At 43.0% G+C, this 26,324-nt stretch overlaps 1 protein-coding gene across 2 annotated transcripts in view; it reads right to left on the reverse strand.

The window, feature by feature from the left end:
* The window catches only part of LOC119653402 (unconventional myosin-XV), a 179,221-nt gene extending 154,024 nt beyond the window's left edge, over positions 1–25,197 (reverse strand). For both annotated transcript variants that reach the window (XM_038057967.1, XM_038057966.1), the window contains exon 1: positions 24,065–25,197. The gene's annotated coding sequence lies outside the window, so the exon portion shown is untranslated. The remainder of the gene's footprint in view (positions 1–24,064) is intronic.
* Positions 25,198–26,324: the final 1,127 nt, after the last annotated feature.

Here is a 26,324-nt window from a genome sequence, read left to right on the forward strand (position 1 = left end):
GCTAAGGAGACAACATGGGGAGATTAATTATAATCTCATCCACTTTCTGAGGGGGCATGGAGGATATAGTCAGTCCCTCTACAACTTCAAAAAAGACAATTTGCCCAAGTGTCCAAATTGCGATGGACGGTAGTTTTAGTGGGTAAAAATCCCACACTCTGTTGTGTCTAGCCCAGAGTCTTTTGAAGATGTCCACCTCCTTAGAAACAATTTTAATAATGTTTTGTTATACACAAAATCTTAAAAACAAGATTCTTCTCAAAATGGTATTATGCGGACACATAAATTGCTTGTTCCCTAAAATTATGCCCCACATTTCATTTAATGGAGTATCAGCATGAGCTCGAAGCTATCACATTTTCCATTTTCTTAATGGACACGGTCAATTCCATCGGATCAAAGGCTAACTTCAATTCACAAAACCCATTGAAGCCCATAGACTGGATCATGCTTACATCACTTTTACCGTAAAGAAACACTGAGGAAAGTTCACAGCCATTCATGATAATCATTCATTCCGATTTCCCACGCCTGCATTCAACTTTATCTTTGCTTTTTTGTTCATGTACTTTTAGTACCATTCAAGATTAATTTTCGTTCAAGTCGCAAACCATCAAAGAAATGTCGTCTTAAAGAGCGAAATTAAGGTATGTGTAAAGATTTGTGACAGAGGTACAGGTTGTAGATTGCCTACATCAGACTCTGTGGAAAAAAAATTCCAACGAAGAAAGTTGTTTGGACGAGGCCGATCATGCCATTAAATATGTGACCATCTAGATTGGGAAAATCTCTGAGTGTGCTTTATGTACGATTAAATATTTAGAGTTGAGCATTTCCCTAGGAAGTTAAGTGACTCAGTAACTTAATTGTGACTCAGTGAGTTAATTCTGTAAGTGGAATTTTGAATTTGTTTCTTATTATTTGTATTCTCTAATTTTACTCATATCTGCAGTGCATCCAGGTCTCAAGAAAGGAGGTCGAAGAGGGGATTCCCCTGGGGCCAGGGTTTTCTTGAGGACGCGGAGCAGAAATTTCAAATAAAAACAAGGGGTAATTGGAGATCTGCATAACTTTCACCTCAGAAAAAATGGAATAAACATGTTTTTTACTAATAAATAACAAACTATAATTAATATAAAAAAATACATTAAATTGAAAAATAAATATGTAAGTTGTCGGGAAATGGTCAAAAACCCGACAAAGTTAGCTGTGTCTTGTTGAAGAAAAAAAAGTAAAAGAAAGAAGCGACTGGTACCAGGATTTCTCCTTTTCATCTTCCTCCTTAACATCAATTGTTCTCGCTCTGGAATAACTTCAGTCGAATCCTGGAGTTCCCGCAGTTAAGTCCCGGGGACATTCTATCTTCTCGTGGGCGACTCGCTTATATATATGACACATAACCGGGTCACCAGCAGAATCAAGAACTAAAGCGTTCCTCTCCAGATACACCAAAGCTTCGGGAGGAATGAAGCCTGTCGTGAGAGTTTTCTGGAAATACCCGTCATTTGGGTGGAACGGCTGAGAAACCCAAGGCTTGTCACCATGCGAAGCGGATCGCACTGTATAATTCCGAATCTAACGATCACTGTGTCGATTCTAGGCACAGCAGCAGCTGCACACATCACCTCATTTAGTTAGTTTAGTTAACTGGGGGGACCCGCAGCTCCGAGCACTCAGGCCAGTGTTCGCAGGCTTTAGCGAATCTTAGAACATTCTCCAGAGGCAGAAAGTGTGCAGATTCTTCATTGAAGAAAACATTGCCAAGGTGTCTTCGTCTGAGATCTGAGGATACCTGGCAGCTGCATAAAAAGTGCAGGGCCGTCTCCTCCTCCTCCTCACATTGGCTCCACATAGCCGAAACCACTACCCCAATTTTTTCCATATGGTAGTTTAAGGAGCAGTGTCCCGTCAAAAGCCCTACTATGGTTTTCATGTCCCATTTCTTAAGGGACATCAGTGCCGCTCTAGTGGCCCTAGGCTCTTTCACAAGGATTTTCGCATTCCGGCGAGAGTCCAAATTTCTCCACTCGGTTGCGTGAATCCTTGCAATTTCACCCTTCAGAGTAGACTTGACAGTAGATGGTCGGATTCCAAGAGCTGGTTCTGGCCCCACCATTGTGGATACAGATCCTTGGCGAGCCAGTCTGTCAGCCTCCTCATTACCAGCGATGTTAGAGTGCGCCGGTACCCACATCAGGAATGTTTCGTTCAGTCGGCCAAGTTTCAGCAGCACCTGATGACAACTCCACACCGACTGGCTTGATATGTCGTTGCCATTTAATGCTGATATGGTGCGACCCCTCCATTTTTGTCGCAGACATTCTTCTGCTGCCAATGAAATGGCATATATCTCCGCCTGGGAATATGGTCGTCATTTTTCCGAGGGGTCGGGCCAGTTCTATAATCGGATTCTCCGAGAACACCCCTGCGCCCGATCCATCCTCCATAACTGACCCGTCGGTGAAGATTATTAGGTCTGTAATCTGAAAAGACTCATGTGAATGGGGGGTAAATTTAGGATAGCTTCAAGTGCCACAGTCGGCGTAGTACTCATTGCTCCAGTAATACTTAGGCAACCAAGTCTCTGAATCTGCGTTAGCAGCTTCCTGCTGTTAGCAAAGTTTAGTCTTAGCCACCAGACGATGCATGCATACATCAAAATGGGTTTTATTATGGATGTATACATACAGTATATCCGTTTGGGTGAAAGCCCCCAGCTCTTACCTATCGCATTCCTACAGCACCAGCGCAATCTGTAGGATTTTTGATATTGTTCCTGGATATGATGCTTCCACGTTAACTTGGAGTCGAAATGTACTCCTAAGTATTTGACTGTTTGTGCTAGCTGAATTTCCGCCCCTGCTAATGTGGGTAGCGTATAGCTACCCCACCTGACGTTCCTAGTGCACATAACTAGTCCAGTCTTCCTAGCGTTCACCGTGAGTCCATTGCGGAGGCACCAGCTGTGGATTACATGCAGAGTTGCATTCAAGCGGTCACATACTGTGTCCGCAAACTTGCCGGTAATTATTACGGCTAGGTCGTCCGCAAATGCTTGCGCGAAGACTTTTTTGTCTTCCAGGAGCCACAGCAGGGTATCCATTACCAAGAGCCACAATAGTGGAGAGAGAACCCCTCCCTGTGGGCATCCCCTGAGAACACCACCTCATTAGTTAAGTAATGTTCATAAAAACTCATTCTTCAAGAGTCTGAAAATCAAGCCATCCAACCAAATGGTATCAAAGGCATTCTACATGTCTATAAGACAAGCTCCTACACACTGACCATTGCTAATCCGCCAGCAAATATCAGACGTTACCTTCGTTATTGCATGTATTGTCGAATGTCCAGATCGGAACCCGAATTGCGCATTCGACAATAATTGCTTCCTCTTAATATGCCCGTTCAATACCAAAACCTCAAACACCTTGCTGATGTCAATCAGCAAACTGATTGGGTGGTAGCTCTTAGCACTGGAAGACCCTCTCTCCCTATCTTTAAGATCGGAAACACTCGGGCTTTCTTCCATTGTCCTGGGAAGAACGAATTGTTCAAAAAATTATTGAACAGGATGCAATAATTGCGAATGGAAATATCTGGTAAATGCCTGTAGACCAGGCTGGGGATGCCATCCATACCAGATGATCTCTTATTGTTTACACGGCTAAATATGGTGGTAATTCCGAACGTGAGGGAAAGTAATCAAGCAGATTATCACTCGCTTTGAGATTAGCCTGCATCGCAGGACTAAACTGGAGGACTGTAGTGCTGTTTAGGCTGCTTTTGAAATTATGGACATCTCATTCCATGATTTCGCGTTGGCCCTAAGTCCGTTCTTGACCGATGCACTGACTCAAACATTCAAAGGTTTCAAGTTCAAGCCTATTAATATGACTGAAACGATAATGGTGGCCCACAAGTATTCCGGTACCACTTCCCCCATCATAATTTCGCCTATCCTTGCTCATAAATTCAAAATCCTTGAATGTAATCGGATGGCTCCGGCTGAGGTGAGTTACTGAAATCAAAACAATGCCAGGCTGTTGCTGGTTGCTGCCATAGGAATACGGACAGGAAGGCGGGAAGGAAGAGGACGCATGCGCAAGCTGGAGTCTCAGTTCTGGCTGATTCCGTGAGAGTTTCCTTCAAGGATGGCAAAATGTCAGAGCGAAATTTACCATGCTCTGGGAATGACTGTGGAAAAAAAATGCTGGAGCCTGGAACGAAGCCACGATTTAAGAATCAAGGTTCCTCTGGGAATGACTGTGGAAAAAAAATGCTGGAGCCTGGAACGAAGCCACGATTTAAGAATCAAGGTTTTCGCGATGGGCTTCTCCATTTGGCTGCCTTAAAGTGGCTCCAGCAGAGGAGTTGAGTTCCGGCGACCGACCCAAGTTCACTATTGTGAACACTGAGCTACGCAGGACAGAACATGTCGGATGTTGGTTACCGGAACCTCGAAAGCAGGCAGAGGACATCATCCGCATGCTGAGTGAACAGAACCCGGGCAAGGACTTTGGGCACTGGAGGCCAAAGTTCATCAATGCCAGAAAGGTCAAATCTACAAACGTGGAGGGTTTCAATTTGGTATTCGAACTGAACCAAAAGAAAATTAGGAAAAAAAAGTCCCAGCATGCCTGCCTCAAAGGAAAATCGACAGAAACCGTCCTTCACGAGGTAACTGGCATCGTTGAGCGGTCGCTGCAGTACAAGCAGTATACCCTAGCTGCCTTTTTGGATATAGAGGTAGCTTTTAACAATGTCAGCACCAACGCCATTAAGGAAGCCTTGACCGGTATTGGATGGGAGGGGTATCTCACGCATTGGATTATATCTATGCTAAGTATCAGGATAATCCAGTCGGATCTGGGAGGCAACCACTTGACCAGAATTGTGAACAGAGGCACGCTCCAGGGTGGCGCCATCTCGCTGGTGCTCTCATTAATAGTAATAGACGAAATTTTACGAATATTGGACAGCAGCGGGGTGAAGGTGGTGGCGTATGCCGACAACTTAGTGATATTAGTGTCAGGGATATTTTCGTCCATTATCAGCGAAATCAGAAATCATGGAAGGAGCATTGCGAAAGGTGTGCCTGTCCGCAAGACGCGGACTCGGCATAAACTCAACCAAAACGAAACTGATGCTATTCACCACCAAGCCAAGCATATCTGAATTCCATCTACCAGGACTGAATGAACAAAGATTGGTTCTTTCCTCTAATGTAAAGTATCTGGGTGTAATCCTGGATCCAATGCGGAAATGGAGATTGAACATAGAATTGTGGGTTAAGAAGGCCTGTACGGCCTTCTATGCCTGCAAGAGAACCTTTGTAAAGAAATGGGGTCTCCGGCCGAGGATGGTTCTCTGGATGTACACCGCTGTAGGGTGTCCGATCCTAACGTATGGCTCTATTGTATGGTGGCAGGCTTTGAGGAAAAATACAATAAGATGAGCCTTAATAGGATTCAAAAAACCGCGTGTGCAGATGCTACTGGGGGTCTGCAGTCCTGCCCGGCAGATGCTCTCAATGTACTCCTGCATCTCCCCCCGTCAGACTCCGTGAGTCCGCATGCTGGGCAGCGAAGTCCTACGCCACAGCAACATCCTAGGTAAAATACCTTGGGAAATGGGCACGCTCAAGGTTACTCTCCTCTGGGTTCCCGGGCATAGGAACATAGAGGGGAATGAGCGGGCTGACGGATTAGCCAGGCAAGGCTCTGCTCTTGGCAGTCCTTCGGCGAATACAGTCGGGGGCCGAGTCTAAAATGGCGAAGGCTTACGGGCTGCCAAGTCAAGGAGAATTTAGCCCGCAATCACGAGAGCTCCTGTCCTGGCACTGGCCCATAGGGTACCATACCGCTAGGTTCGGCGTACCCTACAATTCGCATTGCCGAAGCTGCGGAGAAGGAAGTGAAACTCTCATGCACTTTCTCTGCGAGTGCCCAGCTCTAGCTAGAGTCAGGCTCCGGACACTGGGTAATCCATTCTTTGAGGACCTCAGAGAGATTTCTAGCTGCAGGGTGGGAGAGCTGCTTTCTTTCGTGAATGCTACAGGCGGGCACTAGAGATCCGAGCCGGTTGGATTCTGCCTCCCTGCTCTCATAATAACAGTCACGGTCTTAGAAGTTTGTGCCATCAAAACGGCGCACCAAAGCGCTAATTGGGCTCCTCGCAGCGGCCACTGATACCCTACCTACCCCAGAAATAAGCTAAAATTTAGACCAAAATTATATAGGCTCCAAATTCTTATCTTATTATTTACGATTGTATACCTGGATTATATTCAATAAAGATATATTGAATAATTGATTAAGTAGAAAATACCGGAAAAGGTTTTCTTATTTTTGAAGCAGTAAAAGAAACAACTTTTTTTAGCGAAAGTTTAAGTAAATCAAAAGCAAATATGTCGTTCTACAGAATATCCATCTATTAAAATGGCAACAGATACTTAGAAACCAAAATACCCATATACTGAATAGCAATGTTCACCCAACAAGCCGGTTGGCTTCTTGTATCTCTAATCGGAGAAATTTCACACCTGTACTCATTGAATTCTACATACTATCATGAACCGATCTGGTACACGTAAGCAACCAGTAACCACCCAAAAATTTGTCATTTGGCCAAAGCCATGCTTGTTAACATTGTTGCGTTCAATTTCAATCCATGCTCAAGAGAAAGTCGAAGACAAACCGATTCTAGGCCAAAGATGCCTCAAAATGCTGACGTAAGATCTTCAGTTCGATATCTACGATATTGGGTCGATATTAACATGTTAACTGGCAACGAAAAAAAAAAAAAAAAAAGATGATTTTCGTAAAGAAATTGAATGGCCTCATTGGCTAGTCAATGAACTTGGACTTGAGTAGTTTTCACGTTCGTCTTTTTCACTTGACCATCAATGACCGAGCAGACGAACAATTGGAATGTGCTCTATCATATTTATTCATGCACCCATTTCTTCTATAGTTTAGTCGATTGAAATTCAATTAATGTTATTACCACAGATACTATTTTTATTGCCTCTTGGCGGCGTTCACTTTTACCAGTGATACGCTTGATTCGGGGAAAAGGATGACTTGCTCACTGTTTCGGGTCATCAGTAGAACTAAAGTTTCAAATCTTTTCTAATAAAAGAAAATCGAAATCAAAGTCGTTGAGCATTAGATTGCACATGAGTAGAAGACGACTTTTACAACTTTCTGCTAGATTAGCTTAAAACACTTCCCGCTTTTTATGAAAGAAGCTGTTGCCAACCACAGTACCAGATAGCAGCGATAAAAACTCACAACATAACTGTTAGGAATGCGTGAATACGTGATTAACAGAGAACCGTCTTACTAGTCCTCTGAAGTACCAGAATCCATCACTCAGAGTCAAGACTAAATTCACATGCTCTTGCTATCTACATCTCAGCCGTACTAACATTCACGGTTGAGAAAGCATTCTCGTCTAGCAAGGCAATTTCGGTGCAAACATTTGCTAACTAGTTTTCTGAGGAAGAACCGTTTCAGACGACATTGACGAACATACATTTCTTAGATTTATTAAACAATGCGGTTAGATTGTTTCCTCCACACCTGACTTAAAGTAAGAAGTCAACAACCCAAAGTTCCAATAGAACTGCTCCCCCGAATACTAAACACAACGAACGGCTACCAAGGTCCCAAAATGAAGAGAGTTACATTTTAAACTGGCATACCTGGCATACCTGGCACACGAAGGAATGCAAAATACGAGTAGATATTCTGATATATCATTAGCAATGCGCTTCCATACATTCCAATTATTAATTGCATTCCGACCGCATTAAAACTAACAAAATTCGACAGCAAAGATACTTTGAGCAATATGAAAACCTGATTACAGGTGTAAGCAAATATCAGAGAACTATCCATGGTAAGTTCGATGCTCCTCCATCCAACTAATGTATTTATGTATTATTGACTGATTAGACCGTTGGATGTGTTATGTTAATATAATGAGCGTGTAATGTTGCCCATTACATTCATTAATATAGTAGAAATCGGATGAATAATGGAAAGTTGGAAGACTCAATAACCGACCAAATAAAAAAAAAAGATTGCACGCTTCGAACCTATACGTGTTTTATGGATATCACTGCTCTCTAATAAATGATTTACTTTTGTACTTTCAACGCTGGTTTTCGTTTTTGATTTGAGCTCTTTTGCAAATTGCAGTTTTAATAAATAATAACTCATTGAGATGCTATTTTCTGAAATACCTTCAGTACCATAGTCAGCATACCCATTACTACCATGAAACTCTAACTCCATCGCAAATAATCGGGCCGAAAGCAGATCCTCCAAAAAATCCTTTAGAAATAGATGATCTTAGAGTGTCATTCCAGTTCTCATGGTATCTGATAATCTACGGTGAGGCCTCAATCCAAGAACTACTCCAAATGACTCCTTCACCGCCTCGGGCCCTTTCCGTCTCTCTCTCTAGTTCCTTTACAGTGGAGAGTGGGCATTCCTCATAACTCCCCCTCTCATCGACAAGGTCAGCTCGAATGCGTTGGCCCTGGAATGAGAAAGCAGAGAGAATAACCCAAAGGGCCGAAATCTCTAGTCTAGTCCCTTCAGTCCTGTACCTGATCTCTGCCAGCCCTGCAATGGCGCGTTGCAGGACGTGGACATGACGTTAACTAGACCTACACTGACAGTGATCACCAGGCAATTATCTTCGCATTAAGGAGGCTGCCACACGGTAGACAAATAACATAACCAAAGTCAAGAGGGACATCAGGCTGGTCCGTAAAAGCACTGTATTAGCAGACCTTCATGAACGTGTGGCTCCACCATTCTACTAAGGTTCTCATCCCCACAGGAAAACCTCCCCATGTCACACAATGTATCTCTAATGCAGTAGAAGACAAAACGTCTGGTAGAATAGTGACCTGGTCGACCCTCGGTCAGCCTACCCCCGAGCCAGACGGACGGTAGGTAGGGTGGATCAGGTGCGAAATTAGGATACGTACAAGCGGAGCAAGAGGGACTGCTTGACGGAACTCTCCTTTGAGGCGGATAGTAAACCCATGCGGAAGTGCCTATAGAGTTGTGATGGGACACAAATCCGTGCCCTACTACCCTACGCCTTTCAGAGAACTCTTAATGGGACAACAATTCCGGCAGTAACCACAGACAGGCAGCAGAATAGGTAACAACAAAGCTCCAGACATGAACGAAAGACCGAATGCGACCCTTAAGCTCGCCATGAAATTCAGACCGGACATGTTCGGCAAATCTCCAGGTGAACTATCCTCCTGTAGACCCATGTCTTCTAGGCACTATGGGAAGAATGCTGGAGAGGATAATCTATAATAGATTGCTCTCGGCCGCTGAGAGCCACGGAGGCCTCCGTGCCGGAAATGCAATTCACGGAAAAGGTAGCTGTAAAGTAAATATTAAGTGATAATAATCCTAAACGTGAAAAATACATTCAGTTCAGTAAATTGGGGAACTATACACAGCACTCCCTGGCTGCGATTGACGTCGCTGCCATTGTGGACAGCTATTTGGGAGAATGGATTTGGTATGACACCGAATCGACCTCAGAAGTCCATTGTTCTCACAGGTGTCCGGCAGGACTCCGTACTGAACCCATTACTGTGCAACATCGTGTACAACGATGTTCTCAATCTTTCGGTTCGGGAGGAAGACAGAATTGTGGGCTACGCGAACGACATTTTGCTGGATGTCGTTGCAAAGCATTTCTAAGATACTGAGTTGTACTCCTACCAAGCAATCTGCGCTCTTGAGGATTGGTTAGCTAGCTCTGGGCTGGCATTCCAGGAGAAAAATTTCCCTCGCTTTTGAATTGAGAGTTATATCATCACTTCCAAGTCTGCCATCAAATACTTGGGAGTGATAAAATCTCAGTTTTAAGCAGCTCGTGAAGTATATTTTCGAAAAGGCATCCATCGCCCAGTATGATTCTGGCAAGAATTTATACCGAATCTAGGAAGTCCGAAGTAGTAATGAGACGATTCAAATAAGGATCGTTCGACACACAGGTTGATCCCTAACATCAGGGAGTGGTTCTAGAGAAAACATGGGAAGATCATTTATAATCTCCACCCGCTCACCCAGTTTCTCAGCGGTCATGAAAAATATCGTCAATACCTATACATTGGGTTGGGTTATATTGGACACCGTACCTGATTTTCTAAGCTGCGATGCGGCCAAGGAGGACCCAGCGTACGTATTTTTCCAATGCTTGAAATTCGTGAAAGAAAACAAGAACTGATTGGAAACTCTAGGTAAAATGTTATCACCGGAAAATTGTGTTCAGAGAATGCTTGGGATGCGACCAACTCCATGATCGCAACGATCCAAAGTAAACTGCGAAAAGTGGATAAAGTGAGGAAGACGCGGTTCTGCCCGCCACGGGTAAACAGAAGTAACCCCTTGATGTAATGTGTAAAAGTGCTTCCACTGAATGGAATCATCATCAACGGTGGAACATCCGGTAAAAGTGGGCGCACCTTTGAGAAAATTGGAGAGCCAGTAGTGTTAATTTGATGCAGCACATCGTCCTTAACCGCCTTGAAGAAACTACTTTCCTTAGAAATGTTGCGATGTTTCCTGAGAAATATCCGAATGCGGTGGTCGCCAACATCCTCGAAAATTATCGAAAGAGTGTCATGTCACTGTCAAATGTCAGCAGCCCATAGTGACACAGGAAGTCTGCGCCTAGTATAGGGATGCTAATGTCCGCCAGGACGAAACGCCACGAAAAAATACTTCCACCTGCCTATAGCCATAGGTACGGGCAGGAGAAGAATTCGCGGCCGCCAGTCATACATTTGGCGGAATTAGGGTATTCGGACGGAGTACAGGAAGAACCGACACCTCAGCGCAGGAAGTAACGTCTGCTTAGGGGGTGACAGATTGAAAGGCGACGTGGTACTGCCCTTCGGGTAGCCGTCGCCAAGGCACCCAGCAAGTTGTTTGTTGCGTTAAACATGCATCCGGTGCTATATTTAGTCGTACACGGGAGCGTGCGATTACCCAAACGCCCATTTCAGGAAGCAGACCTCACCCGAGATTGCGATCAAGATCTACCTGCAGAATTCAAAGTACCAATCCTGCGTCGGCCATTGTCGTCACCATGGCCTTGAGCTCATCCACCTCGCGAGTCATGTCTCGGGAAACCTTCGCGACCAAGGGGCGCGCGTTCACCTGATGTACTTTGTCGGCCGTGGCGGAGAACACCGCTTGTGATCCCGATTCCGCGCAGGCCAACGTGGCACTGCTTCATTTCTCGAAGCAACTGGCTGGGGGTACAGTCGCCTAACGTCACCCCATTTAGCAAGTGATTAAGGTTCGCTTCCACACTTACTGAAAGTCGCCATATCAGCTGCTCCTTGAGATAGACTTGGGAGTGGTCCACCAGCACGTCGATTCATCGCATTCTCCCTATCTGCATTAATGTGGCTTGTCTAAAATGCAAATGCTCTTATCTCAACATCAAGATCAAGTTGAGACTGTGCTGCATGAAAGATCTTTTTGTGCTTCCATATGGGAGTAGCAGATGGGACGTGAACTCCAATTTCATTGAAAAGCTCCAAGTGTTCGTCGAGGCTCGTCGAGCTACCAAACGAAGAACTTCGCTGGCGCATAGGCCTGTCACCCGTGCGCAGTGTAATCGGAAGGCGGAAATGATAGTTAATAGGCTACATATTAAAGAGGATCGGCATTTCTATTGCTGGCCACGCCATGCAGTGGAATCCACTGTCCTAAAGTAGGAGTGGCGGAGCTCCTGACTGCGAACTTATTGCAGGAAAAATATTGCAATAATTTGCAGAAAAGGGTCTAATCAAGTTGCTTCAAATCCTAGACAATGGAAAGTGGTTCAAGTTATAATGGTCCTCAAACCAAGGAAAAAGCCAAGTAGAAACGAATTGTGTCGACCAATATCGCTACTCCTAATTATCGCCAAGTTATTTGAAAGGCTTTTCCTTAAGAGACTTAAGCAAGATGGAAAGTTCACCAATTTCGTTCCCGTGAAAATCATTCCACAATTCAAGAGGTGCAGAGGATCAAGAATCTGATTGAAAATGAAATGGAAAAGAACCACACATTTTCAGCCATTTTCTCTATTTTGCTCACTTATTTCATAAGGTGTGGTACAAAATGGCTTAGGGAACTCCCTGTAAATTTTTTGAGATCCTACAATCAGCTGTTTAAACTGAAATACTCTGATTTGAAATAAAACTACAGCTGGTATACCACAGGGCAGTGCTTTGGCCAACACTGTTTCTTTAGTAGACCAATGATATACCTTGCAGTAACGCATCAACAACAGCGATATCTGCGGATGGAACGCCTATCCTTATAAGAGATGAAGGTAATGAGTAAGCACTTTCCAGCTCTCTGTCGACAATAAGTTACTAATTTATGACCAGATTCTAAAGCCTATGACGTATGACATACAGCTTTGAAATTGTGCCAAGGAAACTAACTTCGAGGTTGTACCAACTTTCCAGAACAGACTATTGAGCAGCATAATAGACGCTCCCTGGTACATTGAAAGTGGGGATATGGATAAGGACCTGTCAAGACAAAATGCTAATCGAAGAGCATGCAATTAAGTATAGTTATTTGGACGTCCAAAAATTGCAAGTCTGGTGAAACCACTGAAAAGAGTAAAGTCGTTTGACTTACTACCATAAAGGTCAAACTGCCTAAGGACGAAAACTTTTGAAGAACAACTCCAGCTAACCAATCTGGTGGGTTTGACCGCAGAGTCATTCCCCTTAAAATGCGAAGCTTCAATATATAAAGGAAGCTGCTGGATGCGGTTTCTCAGTAGTAGCTTATTGTGAGGTAGGTAAAAGTTTCGCACTCTCAGAGCACGCAAACTCTGCGGTTTGTTTTTTGAAAATTTCGACTCCTTACAAAAAAAATATGGCTCCTACTTACGATGAAGCTTCTTCCAGCGTAGAAGTAAGTACAACATCTGATGAGTTAGTTTTCTTTTTTTGTACTGCAGATAATTCGTAATACCAATAATTCGTAGTAAGCCGTCAGTTCCTTAGTCATACGAATTATCGGGATTCTACTGTATTACCGAGGAAAAACGAAAACAAATGTGTGGTTTATGCACCTTCAAGAAGTTTTTTTAGCAACCATCCCCTTTTCAGGTTGCTTAAGAATCATAACCAAATCTACTCTAATTGGTCCTTTACAGCCAATTTATCTGTCTGTCATACCCAACCTTTGACGCTTATCTAGAAAGCATTATTCAGATTCCATTCCATTATTCGAGTCACATTTACTTCTAATTAGATTAATCATTAGTAAAGCCTCGAAATTTTCCTATGGCTATAACATACATATTTATTCATCAGAAATATCATATCTATTGGCATTTATGAGCTGATACTTCAGGCGGTAAGGTAATTAGTGCAATATGTTGGATCCAAACAAGTTTCCAAATGAAGCTTAAAAAACCTAAACCACTTTCCCAATATGGTGCCTTGTTGTTATGGTGTTAATCAAGCTTTTGTTTTGATCACGATTTTGCTAACTATTGAGGATAGAGATGAGTCTCCATTATTTTCTTGGGGTTCCAGAAACAAAGTCCATTTGTTTTTACTCTTTAAGAAAACCAAAATACGGAGAAGTGAAGACAAATTAACTATTTAATGCAAATTTATTTAGCATTTAACAAAACGGTTGTGTCAATGTACATTCAATTTGTTGTATCTTTTTTTGGAGGTTTCTCAATGCAATTTTGGTGCTTATAGAAAAATTAAAAAATTTATAATGTCAAATTGGAATGTAAATTTTTTATTTAACAATGACTGGAAATGTTAAAAGAGAGATTATTAAAATAAAAGATACTTTTATAAAAGTGAGCTACATCCCCAAATATTATATGGTTTCTAGAATAGTAGCATATAATAGATCCACCCTGGGTAAAAATCAGTGAAAAACTATTTTGGACAAAATTACAATTATGTATAACAATTTATAGATAATTTGTGTCAAAAAACTGCCTAATCAATGTTTCTTATTCTTCAATTTTCCAGATATTATCTGCTTATTTTGCAATTGACTACTTTTTCATAAATCCTGTCAAAGATTATTCGTTAACTGCTTTAAATTCTAAGAATATTAAGTATAGTATTATAACGACATAAATACGGGGAATACCACTTCGCGGCCACTTGCAAAACCAAATATCTTGTGGGTTATATTACAAAAGATAGTCGGGATTAGGAGTTAGACAATCATCTTCAAAAGTTAAAGACGGTATCTGTCGATGTGGTAAATAGAATTTCCGCAACATTTCCTACTTTCTTCAAATTCTTATGCCTGCAATTCTATTTTTAACAAAAAGTATCTTTAATGAGACATTTCACTTCCCTGTAAATTTGCATATACGCAAATATCTTTATCCTCAATGCGTGCAATAAAAATAAAATAATACCAAAAGACAATGACAAATCACTTCCTTCCTGCTATTCACTTCATAAATTCAACATCAATCATAGTATTGTGATCATTTCAATTCTACCGATATCTTTGCTTTAAGCATACGTAATAAGAGAACTGTTTTGCAGATACCGTTGCGAACTCTGGTTACTAATGCCGCGAACGTAATTATTGTTAATGTTAATATCTACAAGACATGAAGCGCTTCCACAATGCTCAACGCATTTTCAGTGTTGCTTTAAAAGAAAGAGAAAATATAGAATGCTAAGATTAGGATCGAAAAAAAAAAGATTCAATTGTTCATATTTGATTTCACTCTGTTATATTTTTTCAATAATTTAGATTCACGTGTTTTGAAAAGATAACTGGTGTGCACTTTTCAAAAAGAATGCGATTTGTTTTACTATAAATTTTCATGTTAACTGGTTCACACATATTTTTTATTTAATTTTTTTTTAAATTATTTTGCTTGTTAAATGTGTACGTAAACAATGAAAGACTCGAAATAATCCATGTGAATCTGTTTTCCACTTTATAATAAGTATTATAGTTGTATGTTATCTTCTCAGAAACAAGAAAAATCCATAGGAAAATAAGAGTTCAATATTAAATACTCCAATAAACGGCAGTCTTGTGATTTTTAGCGACAAGTGAAACAAGATACATAAGAAATGTATTCTAACTGACCGAGGCAACCTAGAGGGAAGAGCTATCTCAAAAATAAAAGCTGTCGAAATTGACCATGAAGGTCCACCCGCAAATTTTGAAGTTCCATGGAAGTGTTCCGTCAATACGTGTTTTCCCGTCTCTGTGCTAGCCAGAGAGTTTCTTGAACACTTGGATCCCTCACTTCTCATTCTACAAAAATTCATATATTTACATAGCCAGTGCGTGAATCCGCACCGGATCCTAAAAACTCAATTAAACAACATCTGCTTTGCCTCCAGATCAATGGAGCTGTGCTGAGCTGGTGACCTGTCAGCGCACCGTATTGACTGATGGTGGCATGAGGCTATAAAGACAGATCCTGTGGGTTGGGTTGATCCTTTCATGCAGGATGTAATTGCAACGGACAATTATATTGAGTCACAAAATAAAGAATTGGGTCGAGATCAATCAGATCGAGATCAATCGAGATCAATCAGTCGGCTTCAACTCTTGTTACGCATATAGAAGACAGGCATGATAACGAACGAAGCGTACCATTTTATAGACCTGACGACAGGTCCGGATCCGAGAACTTTGACACACTCGCCTATATGTACAGTTATGACGTATCGAACGATGACGACGTGCCCTACGGATGCCAGGCACGACCACTTCATACTATGTCAGCGGATCGTGTCTCCACTATCATTGCATCCTGGGATCTGCTTTTTGATGGCACCGCAACACCCTTGTCCACCATTACTCTACCGCGTGGAGGTCTTGACCAACCCAACCCTACAGGGGGATATCGATCTGCTGTGTACTTATGTAGACACTCTTTTCAGTGATAGAGCAGCAGATTGGTACTGGGGTTACCACCAGTCTGTCGGACGAAAATAGGTCCACTCTATTTTCGTAAAGCTCTTCGTTCGCAGTTTAAGGATTCAGTAGATAATTGGGACATCCTTGAACTCATGTGAGACCGCACGCAAAGTCCATGCAAGAATTTCGACAGTTATTATAAAGCTGTGTGTTCGCTAGCCAATAGACTAGAAAATCCCTTAGCGGAAGAAAAACTGGAAGAGTTGCTTCATCGACGGCTGAGACCCGACGTTCAGCGGCGACTTTTCTACTTTCCCGCTTCGCGAGCTACGTAAGTTAGTGCATCAGAGTGAAATTTTCGAAGAGCGTCTCTCAAGCAGGCTCGCTAACTAATTGTGCAGCTATTCTACTAAATCTGAAGAGGGTGTTGACAGGAAGTACATCTTGGAAAATTTCCGGCTGAAATTCAAAATAGTAGTTTTGATTCGGTCTGCTCGGTCTGCTTAAATTGTCGGCAGGTTGGGCATCTGTTCGCAAATTTTTGGAAGGGTCCCAAAGACTTCTGTTACGGTTGTGGGCTCCCCAATACTCGGAAGCCAGTATGTTCAAAATGTCGAGTTCCAGAGCCCAGCCCTCCCAGCCCCAGCTATCAGGGCGTTCCTACAAAGACGCAAGTGACTGTGTAAGAATTATGACAACATTTTCCACAATAACTACAAAAGTTATCGTGTTGAAGCGGTCCGACAACTTAGAATTGACCAACTCGGATTTGACCCCACTACCTATTATTTCTAAAAAAGCGATGCTTTCGGTTCTGAGACCGTTACACATGAGACTCCAACAATACCACTTGTGTCGTTACAACCCTATCTGGATTTTGGAGAGGGGCATATCCAAAAGGCTGTTTCCGTTCCTTGATCCAGCGTGTGGCCTATCGATAAGGCAGCATGGGTTTCGGCGAGCCCGTTCTACGGTCAATGTAATAAAAATAGTCGTAGATTTTACTTAAAAGGCGTTGACTGTTGTCAAGTGCTGGGCGGTGGTGAAACTAGATGTCAAGATTGTCTTTAATTCGACTTAACTGAGTGTCCCTGGTTACTTGGCCCGGTTAACGGATAGTTACCTCTTCGAGAAATTTCTCTAATATAAGACGAACGATGAGCAGAAAGGATACATTGTGACAGGTGGTATTCCTCAAGGTTCTGTATTCGGACCCCTTCTATGGAACGTCATGCATGGAGTTGGAGTGCTTGGACTTTGTGTGCCAAAGCAGGCAACGTATATTGCGGATAAACTCGCGGCAAGAAGTGAAATCGTTCATGCTATAAAATCATGATTACAAATGATTAAACTAGACCTATTGGACGAAAAGTAGGAAGCAATCCTTAGTAATCGCAAGAAAAATAAAACTGTTTAAATTCGGATTGTTAACCATTAGGTCGTTTCAGAATTGATTATTAGATACCACGGGGTAATGACCAATGCCAAGTTGAGCTCCAAGAAGCACTTATACTATGCACAGAAGAAGGCAGTGTCTGGAGCCCCTTATTAAGGCAGTCGAAGACCATATATCGGTTGTTGCGCCGTTGATGATGATGATGCTAAAAGCAAGACCGGAGTGGTTCGTTTCGACTTTCAGTACCTGCTTGGAAGCGGGCACCTTCCCGACTCTGTGGAGAAGGAAAATGCTGGTGCTATTATCAAAGAGTGGTAAACCACCTGAAGAGCCATCGGCGTATCGTCCCATTTGTTTGCTGGACAGTATAGGGAAGTTGCTGGGGCGGATTATATGCAACATTCCAATTTTAGAAAATGCATCTCTACACAACAATATGGTTTCACGCCTGCTGTTATTAACACAGTAGTCAATCTGGCAGAGGAAGCAATTGCAGTAATACCAAAAAACACTGTACCATCATCACCCTCGATATAAGAAATGCTTTCAACTCAGCGCAATGACAGCATATAATACGATCCTTAAACCAAGTGCAGGTTCCTTCGTGTATTCAGCTAATCATCAGAAATTATTTCCTGAGTAGAATGCTTCTCCATGACGCCGAGGTAGGTCCAGATGAATATGTGATTACCGGCGGCGTGCTGGTCCCACTACATAGTCTGGGACGTGATGTACGACCATGTGCTGCGCATTAAACTTCCGGGACAAGTTACCCTTATCGGCTATGCAGACGCCATCGCAATTGTTGTAGTAGATGTTATCAGGGCATGTGAGACATCGATTAGACTGATCAAAGATTGGTTGGTATCACATGGGCTAGATTTGGTGGAACAAAAAACTGAGTCTTCACTGGTTCAGCAGCGGTAAACTGAAAGAAACTTTACGGTTTTGTTTGGGACAGCTTGTGATAGAGTCCAAGCTTTTATCAAATACCTCGACGTTATGCTGGATCATCGATTGACCTTCAAGGAACCCCTGAGTTACGCTGGCGAGAAAGCAACGAAAGCCCTAGCTGCATTAAGTGGCATGATCCCCAATTGGGGAGGAACCAAACCACCGAGGAGGCTGCTGCTAGCCAGAGTTTGTTCATCCATTTTACTGTTTGGACAAAAGCCCTTAATGTTCAGGTGTTGAGAAGAAAATTATCTTCAGTATATCGTCTGAGTGCGTCACGAGCCGCTAGCGCATTCCGAACAACGTCAGACGAAGCAACTTTTGTAGTCGCGGTAATCGTATCTTTTGATATTTTGGCTGAGGAGATCCAAACACTGTGCAATTGGAAAGCACGCATTGACCATAATGTTGAAGATCGACCACAAGAAGAAAGAGCGCGCACAATTAGGCTGCGACAGGAACATTGGGATAATTCTCATATGGAGAGGTGGATCTACAGGCTGATTCCAAATATCCAGCTGTATTCAGGAGGAGCTTCGAAGGTTACGGCGCTTACGAAAAACCAGCAAAGAGGGAGCAATTCTCACCGTAGGAATAAGCCGATAGGGCTTTAACCCGCCCCACAATGTAATGTCTCTAGATAGTTCCGTGGGGCATGGCGGGTGAGGTTTTGTTTTACACAAAACCTTCAAAAAGAATATCGGGCATATATCTTTCATTTCATTTCTGATGACACACCCGAACACAGTTGACCGAACCAAAATTTGAACTAAGAAAATGAAATCACCCAGTACCCAGCTCTGTCAATTCTACCATCGCAAATTTGTTATCGTTCATCTAATTAATTTCTGACCATAAATTTATATACTCGTAAAAAGCAAAACCGTTCCGGGCACAACCTCAAACCAAACCACATCATTCCCTGTTTACCATGAGAGTTAAGCAATCTCATAATGTAATATCTTCAGCCATTTTGCAATAAATCATATCCGCAGCATCCAATCAAGATGCGTAGATGTGTTATTTGACCATTAGATAATTGACCGAGTAATTAATAAGCACATCTAAACTGATGTTTTCCTGTTTTCTCGTAGATGATAATTTTCTTAATACTTTTTGAATGATTTAGATACCTTTAAAAAGATAATTTTGGGGGTGTTGAAATAAAAAGATTGAAAATTCGACAGACGAACTGGAGTCAAAGGTCGGGGCTCTGGAAAAGGCATTCAATACCCACTTTAAAGTGTCGTGTCCTACTAAGTACCGCAAAAAGACGCTGCCACCATGGTGGAATGAAGAACTCTCCAGCCTCAGGAAGCTGACCAGAGAAATCTTCAACATATGCTACAGGTAAAAATATCGGCAGCCATACAAGGACTACCTCAAGAAGTACAAGTCGGCCATCAGGACCGCCAAGAGGCGGTCTTGGTTGGACTATTGTTGGAACATCGAAAGCACCAGTGAATCAGCGAGACTCATTAAGATTCTGTCCAAAAAACATAAGAGCCCATCCTTTATTAAAAAGTTGGAAGGCTCCTGGATGGAATCTTCTAGCAAAACCTTGGAGCTACTGGTTCCAACGCACTTTCCCGCCAGGAAGGAGGACTGCGAGTCAGAACCTCGCTTGAAGAGTTAGCGGCTACCCCGGCTGTGCGAGACTATCAAATCGGTAATTGCCGAGGATAAGATCGGCTGGGCTATAAACAGCTTCTCCGCATATAAATGTCCAGGCCCAGAAGGCATAATGCAACAAAAGCAGCAGGAAAGGGTTGTGCCATGGCTTGTTGAGATTTACGGGAGCTGCATCTCTTTAGGATACGTACCACAGTCCTGGAGACGCGCACAAGTGGTTTTCATACCGAAAGAGCCAGGCACGGTCATGAGTCCACGAAGGACTTTCGGCCAATCAGCCTGACCTCTTTTGTGCTGAAGACGCTAGAGCGCGTCCTGGATATTCACTTAAGGATGATTATGGAGAGAACGTCCTTCTCTAAGTCACAACATGCCTACCTCAAAGGAAAATCCACAGAAACCACCCTCCACGAGGTAATTGGCACGGTTGAGCGGCCGCTGCAGTACAAGCGGTATATCCTAGCTGCCTTTTTGGATATAGAGGAAGCTTTTAACAGCGTTATTACCAACGCCATGAAGGAAGTATTGACCGGTATTGGATTGGACCGGTATCTTACGCGTTGGATTATATCCATGCTAAGTACTAGGATAATCCAGTCGGATCTAGGAGGCAACCACTTGACCAGAGCTGTGAACAGAGGCACGCCTCAGGGTGGGGCCATCTCACCGGTGCTCCGGTTAATAGTAATGGACGAAATTTTACGAACATTGGACAGCAGCGGGGTGAAGGTGGTGGCGTATGCCGACGACTTGGTGATATTAATATCAGGGATGTTTCTATCCATTATGAGCGACATCATGGAAGGAGTGTTGCGAAAGGTGTGCCTGTGGGCCGCAAGATACGGACTCAGCATAAACCCAACCAAAACGGAACTGATGCTATTCACCACCAAGAATTCCATCTACCATGGCTGAATGAACCAAGATTGGTTCTTTCCTCTAATGTAAAGTATCTGGGTGTAATCCTGGACCCAAAGCTAAATTGGAGATTGAACATAGAACTGAGGATTAAGAAGGCCTATGTAGCCTTATATGCCTGCAAGCGAACCTTTGCAAAGAATTGGGGTCTCCGCCCGAGGATGGTTCTCTGAATGTACACCGCTGTAGTGCGTCCGATCCTAACGTACGGCTCTATTGTATGGTGACAGGCTTTGAGAAAAAAATACATTAGGATAAAGTTGAATAGGATTCAAAGAACCACATGTGCAGGTGCTACCGGGGCTCTGCAGTCCTACCTGGCAGATGCTCCCAATGCATCCCTGCATCTCCCCCCCCTTAGACCTCCATATTAAATACGTGGCAGCGTGCAGTGCCGTCAGACTACGTGAGTCCGGATGCTGGGCAGCAAAGTTCTACGGCGGCAGCACCATCCTAGACGGACTGACTATGCCACACGCAAGCTGAACTTCACGAGAAATTTTGGACTTTCCAACTAGGGCAAAGGTGGAGACCGGCGACGTGTTTATTTATTTATTTAATTTAATTAATGAGGACAATACACAGAAACCAAATTTTTTATTACATATTGTCCTCAGAGGGAGGAGCAAGTGAATGGCTTATTTTACGCTTAAAGCTAGAGAGGGACATAGAGTCAAAGGACTCAAGCTGTAGGGCATTGTAGGGCCGGCAAAACCTCGGCATCGGAGAGTGAAAGTAAATCTCGAGCTCCGCGAAGGGTACATCAAAAATGTCCGCACTACGTGTGTTATGAGACGAGGCGATACGGAGAGTAATATCCGAGTTGGCGGAGCAGTCCATTAGACAATTGCAGAGTTTGAAAAGAGTACACATATCAAGGAAGATACGACGTTGCTGTAGGGAGGGGAGATTGAGGGTGCGGAGTCATGACGGATAATCAACCTGTGGGAAGTTCTTTTTATAAAAGAGGGACCGGGTGAATTTGCGTTGTGCAGCTTCAAGGGCGTGGCAGTCACGGATGCGGTAGGGGGACCTGACTACACGGCAATATTCAAGGATGCTTCTGACAAAGGAATTGAAGAGTGTTAAGGAGGGCTGGATTGAGGTAAAGTCGGACGAGGAACGTAGGATAAAATCAGACATTTTGGAAGCTCTATTGGTGATGTCAGGTCTTTGAAAGAGGCCAGCAGTGAAAGGGGTTGTCCACTGAGAGAATAGGAAAAGGATGTTGGGAACGGTTTAAGGGAATAGCGCATCCAATGGCATTTGTTGACATTCAGTGTTAGCTTGTTGACCGAACACCAACGGGCTAAATTATCAAGGTTAGACTGTAAGAGAGCACAGTCCAACGGAGACGAAACAGAGGCAAAAAATGTAAGGTCGTCTGCGTAAAGCAAATACGGGCAGGATGTAGGCGAGGTCATTGATAAAAAACAGGAAGAGTAAAGGGCCAAGTATAGAGCCTTGGGGAACACCAGAGGAAGGCCAGAAGGAACCAGATGACTGACCATGAAAAGAAACTTTGCAGGAACGATATGAGAGATAGGAGGAAAACCAGGAGATGACTGAGGGAGGGAAGTCTAGTAATGAAAATTTGGAGAGGAGAATGTGCTGGTCGACGGTGTCAAAAACTTTGGATAAATCGGTATAAATTGCATGTACCTCCTGTCGTAAATTCAAAAATTTAGCAACAAAGTTGGTAAAGACCAGAAGATTTGAAGCCGTTGATCTATGTTTCACGAAACCATGCTGCTCTTTGACAATGAGGTGACCGAAGTGCGCGATCAACCAGTCGTTGACGTATCTTGCAAGGTTATGGCTCAGTATTCTTCACCGTGGGATCAAACATATCCCGTGGAATCGGCGTGGGGGTTTTCTGGAATACACACATTGTATCCAAGTCGTATGGTCTCCCAGGCTTCGCCAGTGTAATCCAAGCGGAAGTACTGCCGATATTGGAAGTCTGTCGATGGCTGGAGCGAGATTCGAGCCTCAAGCGTAACATAACCATTCTCACAGACAGCCAAGCGGCATTCAAGGCCTTGTACTCAGCGGCGACATCTTCCAAGCTGTTGGGGCAATGCAGAGACGTGCTGAACCGTCTGGGCGGCACATTCAAGGGCACCCTCCTCTGGGTTGCCGGGCATAGGAACATAGAGGGGAATGAGCGGGCTGACGGATTGGCCAGACGAGACTCTGCTCTTGGCAGCCCTTCCGTAAATACAATCGGTGTTTCGCTGGCGGCTGTAGGGTGCCGAATCTACTCGCACTACCTAGCAGGCACAGGCCTAAGATGACGAACGCTTACGAGCTGTGCTAAGTCAAGGAGAATTTGGCCTGCTTATAATATAGTAAGTGCCAGATGCGTGCAAATGCATTCAAGATTACGGCAGTCTGCATGAGGCACTGGCCCATAGGGGACCATGCCGCCAGGCTCGGCATACCCTATAATTCGCATTGTCGAAGTTGCGGAGAAGGATGGCAAACCCTCATGTACTTTCTCTATGATTGCCCGGCTCTAGCTAGAGTCAGGCTACGGACACTTGGTAAACCATTCGTTGGGGACCTCAAAGAGATTTCTAGCTGCAGGGTGGGAGAGCTGCTTTCCTTCGTGAATGGTACGGGCTGGCTCTGAAGATCCGAGCCGGCTAGACTATGCCTCCCTGCTGCCAAAATAGCAGTCACGATCTTAGAAGTTTGTGGCATCAAAACCTACCTACCATATACAAGTATAGTTCAAAGAATGTGATAGCGAGACAGGGAAGCAAGGGGAAAATTCTAATCTAGATATGTACGCTAATCTATCTATAATCAATTATTTGATTGCTATCAACTAATCTCCGCAATCTGCCCCTTACTCGCAGAAAGTTGACCACCCAACCAACTGAAGAAGTGCAAAAACGAAAACCAACAAAAAATGAATCCTAATTTTCACATTTCCAGCATAAATTAGAAAACGGCTTTCATCAAACAAGAACTCACTATGTCACTCATCAATCTGACTCCGAAGACCAATCTCTGAAGTCAATTTGAAGAAAGAGTGTCTAAACTAAATACACATTGAACTACCAACTTTAACCGAGTTACTGCATATTATCGGGCATCCAAATCTTTCGTTTTTTTCCTCTTCTTTCGCTTGTTTCCCCGCATTGCTTGGAATTTATTTTATAGGCCTCATACGTATGCTTATATGAACCGGTAATTGCCATACTAATTTGCTACTAACCTGAAGATGTGTAATGTGCAACAAATATATCCGTTATTTACAATAAGCGTGTAGGTTTCGCCGTTTTGCTCGTTTTGCTGTGTTTCTTCTTTTTATTTTGTTGGTTCTGTTGGTTTTTACGGCGGCCGCTTCTTTCGCTGGACACAGGCACAGGTTCTCGGAGTCCGGTTCGAAGGTTCCACTAATTTTTATTTCACCTATTTTGCACAAGACAGCGCCAGCGCTTAAGAAAATCGAAAAAGCACAACGAAACTGGGAGTGCCCGCTATGCGCGATGGAAATAGAATTCCAAATAGATGCAATTCTAGGCTTCTTAGTTTTCTCGTACGAGTAAATCCGTGTTGGCTCAATGCAATAAGATATCTAACGCACGTATCTGGTATGCGGTTTATGTTTTTTGTTACTCAGATACGTTGGGTTGCGGATATTTGTAGGCATAGGTTGCAGTAGCCGTGTCACACTTATCACTTTTAGTTTACTACGTATATTGAAAGATATTTGCAAAAATCTTTTTAATGAGCCACCTAAGTATCCAATGAGACAGGTAACGCACACAGTACTAACTCACGTACACACTTCTAAATTGAACACACCTGAAATAGAACGGCGACTGGAAGAGATCCGATATGAGTGGGAAAGGGATGGAGCAAGCGGTAGTGTTGCAGTTATAAATATATCTCTTGAATTCTTTTATAGATACTATGCACAACACTAACACATTGTCGGAAACGACACGTAACACTTTTTTCCTCAATTGGGTACTTCAATCCCGGCTAGTTTTGGTTATTCCTGACCAACTTTTGAATGGACTTCGACGAAATAATTGGGCCAACTAACTCTTGAAGTTACTAAAAACCGACACGTGATTGATCAAATCATATAAACTGCCTTTACACTATCAGAATAGAACGAAGATTCAAGATGGCCGACTTGCCGACTTAGGATATGATCCTCATTACATATTACGCGAATTTTGCAGATTCTTGAAAGTTTGGTTTATAGTTAAGTCTTAACTGATCCCTTCATGTTCTGATGTAGACACTCCGATATCGATTTCTTGTTAATGCATATTCACTAGGGTCACGTATCCTCTTGCACTGCACTAATCTCAGTTAAGACTCTAAGCAGCTCCAACGTCTTAAGCCAACTAATCAAATTACCTGTTGGAATCGAGTATACTCAGTTTTTGCGCTCTCGCACACTTGAGCGTCAGATAATCTTACCCACATTTTACCTGTTATTCGTACTCAAATATCTTATATCTAGTATCTGTGTGTAACTATTGAGGTTCGCCACTACATCAACAGACACCTGATTTCTGTTTATGTTTACTCGCTTGACTTGGCGGCCGACCGTAAAGGTGAACTCACGCAGTCGTTTTTAGGGTCAATTGACAAACCTGAGCGACCACTGCATTACCTGTTCGTCTGTCCGTCTGTTTGTGGTGGGCTCAATTCCGTTGTATATTCAGGTTCTGGTGGGGACAAAAAATATTTGTGTTGGCGAAATTTTTAGATGTAATCTGATGGCATTCTTAAGATTGTTGGAATTCTTTCCGGCTCAATTTGATCATGATCGTACGATATTTACTTAAGACTCCATGAACACTTGTTACCATCCGAAATGCCAGCTACGACAAAATCACTGCTCACTCGGGATCTATAGTCAATCTTTGCAGATATTCATTAGGTGCACGCTTAGTGTACGTTCCCAACAAGAAATTTGTGGAAAACAGAAGAAAGGAAAACTCTTATTTGTTTTAATAAAGAATTATAAAATAGTCACAATGCATCGGATGTGGTCTCAAATGCCACGTTGGCCTTGCAAAAACTTCGAGCCGAGAGGGCTTGGACATGAATACACATAATTTCAATGCTTCAACCAAAATTTCAAAGCAAATGTCCTTCATCTTGTTCACTTTCGCTATTAGTTATTTCAGCTAATATTATGGCAGTTTATACAGTTTTACATAGAAAAATGCTCAAGATATGCTTGTACTTGAAATTGTGCTTGGTTTTCCACCGTGGCTACAATGTTTTAACATATTAATTGCTTTTTAAATTAGATACGTTCTCATGAATATTATTTTGTGGCCCATGTTGAAGTTAGAGTTCAAAGATTAGCATGAATGTCAAATATGGAATGATCCGAACATGACCATCTATCTCATCTGCAGTAGCTTGTCAGGACTACCAAATAATTGATACACTATTCATAGGAACCTAGAGATAGTTGACTATTCTCGACTAAAAACCAGACC

Source organism: Hermetia illucens, chromosome 4, assembly GCF_905115235.1.
Source record: "Hermetia illucens chromosome 4, iHerIll2.2.curated.20191125, whole genome shotgun sequence".
NCBI lineage: Eukaryota > Metazoa > Arthropoda > Insecta > Diptera > Stratiomyidae > Hermetia > Hermetia illucens.